The sequence below is a fragment of the Eriocheir sinensis genome, chromosome 60, assembly GCF_024679095.1.
Source record: "Eriocheir sinensis breed Jianghai 21 chromosome 60, ASM2467909v1, whole genome shotgun sequence".
NCBI classification, from domain to species: domain Eukaryota; kingdom Metazoa; phylum Arthropoda; class Malacostraca; order Decapoda; family Varunidae; genus Eriocheir; species Eriocheir sinensis.
In genome coordinates this window covers 11,068,969-11,074,968 of record NC_066568.1, presented here as the reverse complement: position 1 = coordinate 11,074,968, position 6,000 = coordinate 11,068,969, and the positions used below count along the sequence as shown (strand labels likewise).

Below are 6,000 nucleotides of genomic sequence, written 5' to 3'. Positions count from 1 at the left end.
AGCATACCAGTACCACATGGGAAACACTCCACTATCCACCACAGAGGCAGAGAAAGACCTGGGACTATATGTTACCAGGCTACCAGTGAAAGTCGAATCCATGCCAATCGCAGCGGACGGTTAAGAGATTTGAATAGTATAATGAGAAGTATCAATAATAAAAACTCCCACATTTAGAAAAAGGGCGGCGATGTAGGGACGCAAGAGAAAGGGGTTGTGCTGTGTACGTGACGCAAGAGTTAAAGGGAAGACCTGCGTTACTAATTATGCATGGTATTATAAGTAACGCTAAATAGTATAAGGAAGAGTTTTTATAGTGACACTCGACTACTACAGCTGCAAAATGGGTGACTCAATATCTAAAAGAAGAGTTGCGTTAGTCACATATTTGAATGGTATTATAAAGAGTAAAGATGTTAAGAGCTCTGAATAGTATAATGAGAAGTATCAAGAGTGAAAACTCCCAAATCTAGAAAAAGGGAGGGCTGTGTGGGTGACGCGAGAGAAAGGGGTTATGCTGTGTAGCTGACACATTAGTTAAAGAGGAAAGCTGCGTTGCTACATTGTGTTATAAGCTCTAAATGGTAGGCTATAATAATGACACTTAATCCCACATCCGGAAAAGAATGTTATATGTCTGTCTGGTTATGGTATGTGAGTGACGCAGAGTTAATGGGTGCAGTGCTAACCTTACATTGCCTTAGGAGAGTTAGATAAGGAAAATTAGGTAGTAGTATTAGGAGCTGTAGATAATAATATGAGGAGGATTAACTATAATGACTCGACTACTGCAGCTGGAAAAGAATGGTTGTGCTATGGAGGTGACGCAAGAGTTAAAAGGAATGATCTGCAATTGTGACTTTACATGGCATTAAGGAGAGTTAGAAAAGGGGAATTAGACAGTAGTTTTATGAGGAGTACTTATAATGACACGCAATAGATAAAGGGAGGATCTGCAATAGTAACGTTACATGGATTCATTTTAAGGAAAAAAAGTTATACTTCGTAACGCAATAGTGATAGTGGTATGATGAATAGTGTAAGGAAATAGTGGTGGGCAACCTAACATTACACTTATACAGCCCTGCGTCATGTACTATTAATTAAAAGGAGGCGCTGCAGTACTTAACATGGCATTAAAAGTAACATTCAATAACAGTCTGATGAACAGTGTAAGGAAAGGGTACTGGATAACCTAATATTACACTCCTACAGCCCTGCGTCGTGTACTAATAGTTAAAAGGAGACGCTGCGGTACTAAACATGGCATTAAAATAGGAAAAAAGATGACAGTAATATGAGGAGCCGTGTAAGGAAATAGTATATATACAACCAAATATTACACTCCTACAGCCCTGCGTCATGTACTAATAGTTAATAGGAGATGCTGCAGTACCTAACATGGCATCAAAAGAACATTCAATAAGAGTATGAGGAGCAGTGTAAGAAAATAGTAGTGCATAGCCTAATATTACACTCCTACAGCCCTGCGTCGTGTGCCAATAATTAAAAGGAGGCGCTACAGTACCTAACATGGCATTAAAATAGGAACATTCAATAACAGTATGAAGAACAGTGTCAGAAAATAGTATTGGATCGTCTAATATTACACTCCAACAACCCTGCGTCATGTACCAACTCCCACACCTGAACAAATGACTCTTCTACGTGACGCAATAGTTAAAGAGACACACTGCATTATCCAGCACGGCATTAGGAGGGACAACAGGTAACATTACACCGTCACGCAGCGGATTCCATGCACCGACAAATCCAAAGCAGAGAAAGAAAAATGACCTCTACTCTATTTCGTTAAGGTTAAAGAAATGTTGTTGTTCTTGACACTATAAAGAACACTGATGCACATGTAATTAACCCGTCATTCATGAGGAGAGGTTAGATGCTCCGTCGGCGTGTCTTGTTTCAAACCGACAACTTCCAAAACAGAAAAAAAGAAAAACTATTCCGTTACGCTACAGTTAAGGAAATACTGTAATACTCGACGCTGTATGGAACACTAATGAATATGTAATTATGCAGTCATACATACAAAGAGGTTAATCTGCTGTGTCACGTGTCTTTCTGTGTAACGTAACTGTACATAAGCAGTGTATAGCGTAACATTGCGTACAGCGGCTCAGATTGTTAGCTAATGAACACTCTAATGAACATATAATCACCCTGTTATACTTACTGATAGGTTAAATGCTGTCACGTATAATATTTTTTCATACCCACAACTTCAAAAACAGGAAAAAGAAAAAAATGTGAATATGGGAAAGGGAAAGAGGAGAGACAGGAAGAGGGAAAGGGTGCCGGAAGAGGAGGAGAGCAGGATAATGTATGAGAGACAGAAGGAGAGGAAAGGGAGAGAAAGGAGGATAAGGAGAAGAGAAGGCAAGTAATAAGAAAGATAACAAGGTATAGGAATGAAAAGAAGAAAGGGAGATGTGCAAGGGAAGGAGAGACAGAAGGAAGAGGAGGGGGAAGAGGAGTAGGGGTAGGAGGAGGGAAAAGAGAAAGAAGGGGAGAGGAGTAAAGAAAAGGAAGAGAATGAAAGAAAAAGGAGGAAAAGTTAGAGGGAAGGGGAAGGGAAAATAGGAGGAGGTGGAGGAAAGAGAAAAGAAAGACAGGAAGAGGTGGAGGAAACCGATTCGTTACAGTTAAGGGAACACTGTAATACTCAACACTGTAAGGACCGCTAATGAACATGTAATTAACCAGTCATATTACAGAGAGGTTTCACTGGTGCAACACGCGCCTTCCTGTCTTCCTATAACGTCATCTTCATAAACAAACTGGCCAAGTATTTTTTCTACTTTAAAGGCAGTCGCAAAGAAATTGTCTCATTTTCCTATTCGGATTATTCTTTAGGCAGAAACGTTAAGGCAAATTGTAGAGAAACACACCCTAGAATGATATAGGCAACTATACTAAAATACTGTGTCAAATAATGAAAGACTTATAACCTAGCCAAAAGTCTGGAAATCGCCGAAAAATGACTGAGGCTGTTATTTGTGGAGATGACGATATGTAACGTAAGGCAATGTATGGCTTACCACCCCTGGATTATGTCACTCAATGCAACGTTGCCAGATTGTCGTACTCAGCCCATTATATTTCCCGACTTCCTACCCCTAAACTGTCTTCTGGGCTCCAATAACGAAACTAATTTATAGTTATCGTTAAAAGAGTTAGATTCTGATGTTTCTTGGCAATAGGTAGGCGTCAGAAACCGGTAAATACTATGCTCTGAGTACGACAATCTGGCAACGGTGACTCAATGTGCCATATGTAAAATTCTGTGCTGGTGGCGAAAACTTTAGCTCAGGGTATTAGCAAGTTAAAAAGCGGAAAGTATAAACGTGTAATTTAGTACGCCATTACTGAAAAAGAAACCTCAGTCTGTCATCTGCTGTACCTTTTAAATTGCTTGGTCACGAATCCTTGACCTAGAATGTTAGCAAGTCATGAAGGTAAAACAAACATATAAACAGATGTCACATATTTCGCTGCGTCATGTGCACTAAGGGGAAATAAAAACCCGCCCCCGCCACTAATGGTCGGGGCTAGGCAAGGCCACGCCACTATGGGCCGCACATAAAGAACGAACTTGGTTTAGTCAGTTTTTATAATCGGAGATACTTCAAAGGACGCTCCATGAGTAAGACTGTAAAATTTATCTGTGTCCTGCATTTTCCGTGAAGCACGGCGTAGCGCGGCGGACGAACAGGACAGGGGAGGCGGTGGCCGAGTGGCCAGCGTGCGGGCGCGGTGTCCTTTAGGCCCCGAGTTCAGGTCCCGCCCGCCGCTACAAACTGACAATGTTCAGTCATCGCCGAGTGGCCCAAGACTACCCACATGTTGTCATGACGACCACCTATCAACCTGGACTCTATAGCAAACACTTTAGAGAGGATCAAGTGGAGCTTTGGGGGTATCATGAGCTAATCTAGATGGCGCCACTATAAAACACTTGCCTGTGACACTAACGGGCTGGGGCCGACCAACAGGCTCCACCAATAAAGCCTGCCGGCGCTATAGACCAAACGTAATAAAATATAATCAAGACACTCCATCCGAAATGAAGCTCTTCTGGCCACACTATTCTCATATATAGCAGCAGTGCTCAGTGGTCATTATTGTTTATTTTGTGTATGCCCTTGAGCTGCCTCCTCTCCTGTAAACACATTACTTTTGTGTTGGGTAGCGAACATGACAAGAGAACACGGGATATCGAGTCGCCATCCCACGCAGCAACCCCCCCCACCCCACCCCACCCCCCACCCCGCGGCCGCCACACGATACACACAAGGCACACACTGACGTCCCGTAACTCTGATGGACAGGTTGTATAATACATATCTTTAAGAGCTGCTCCCAGACCGGCCGCAGGGTAGCTTCTCAGATCCCCGACGCTGGCCTCAGATCGTAGGTGATCGGTTGATGTTGTTTTGACGGTTCTCAGGAGAAGGATATTAACTTGAGGATATTGAATGTGATAGTAGAAGATTTCTGGAAGGTATACTGGGGGGGGCGGTAACACTACACTAGACTTCCCACTCAAACTCATCTCCTGTTGTGCAGCTTTATAATGGAAAAGTTAACCAGATTCCTCATTCCTTCAGATTATATAACAGTACAAAAAGATCGTTAGAAGAAACACAGAACAACCTAACGCTGCTCTTTCCACTCAAACTCATCCCTATATTACATTACATTATTACTGATTTTATTATTAGCTGATTATTATTAATAATAATATTAATAATATTATATTTATTATTATTATTACTAGCATTATTATTATTGTCATGATTGTATTATTTTTATTACTATAATTATTATTATAATTATTATTATTATTATTATTATTATTATTATTATTATTATTATTATTATTATTATTATTATTATTATTATTATTATTATTATTATTAAAATGATCACCATTTATATTAATAATCTATTATTATTACCATTATTATTTTTGTTGTTCTCAGCATTATCATAATTACTAATAATATTATAGTTTTCCAATGTATTTAACTTTATCATTATTAATATCATTTTTATTATTACTGTTGTTGCTATTACTATAATTGTTCTTCTTCTTCTTCTTCTTACTGCTATTATTATTATTACTATTAACATTGTTGTTATTATTATTACTATTATTATTATTATTATTATTATTATTATTATTATTATTATTATTGTTGTTGTTGTTGTTGTTGTTGTTGTTGTCATCACCATTATCATAACTAATATTATAAGTTCCCAATGTATCTTTTCAATGCCTTGACTAATCTACAATAGATGTTTTCTTACTTTTTTCTCTCTGTTAGTTGTAATTGCCAGCTTGTATGGTAAATTATTCAGCCGTTTTGGGCTATACTTGTTTTATAAGTTTATTTATTTATTTATATTTTTTCCTCTACCTTTTTGAAAGTTATTTAAACGTTTAAAAAGAGATATCTGTATGCCGCACCTCCAGAAAAAGTATGAATTATAATCATCATCATCATCACCATCATCGTCACCATCATCATCAACTTTAATCATCATTGATCCACTACAGGACAAAGCATATTGCCAACGTCCTCCATCTCTGCCTGAGGTTATTGTACTCCATCCTACTTCGGCAATTGCTCCATCTCCCCTTAGGCTAGTACTCTGTCTACTCCTATTACATACCAGCACAAAGAAAGATCTCTGGAAGGTATACTGGGGGGATAACACTACACTAGACTTCCCACTCAAACTCATCCCCTGCTGTTCAGCTTTCTAATGGGAAAGTTAACCAGATTCCTCACTCCTTCTGATTATATAACAGTACAAAAGATCGTCAGAAGAAACACAGAACAACCTAGCGCTGCACTTTCCACTCAAACTCATCCCTATATTCAACTTTCTAATGCAAGAGTGAACCAGTATTTTTATTCCTTCACACATTTCACTGATAAACCCCGAAAGAGCCTTCCTTCGTCTGTGTTTCCT

General features: G+C 39.0%; 1 protein-coding gene across 1 annotated transcript in view; it reads right to left on the bottom strand.

The window, feature by feature from the left end:
• Positions 1-6,000, bottom strand: part of LOC126985632 (sialoadhesin-like) — a 78,238-nt gene that overhangs the window by 32,577 nt on the left and 39,661 nt on the right. The window lies entirely within an intron of this gene.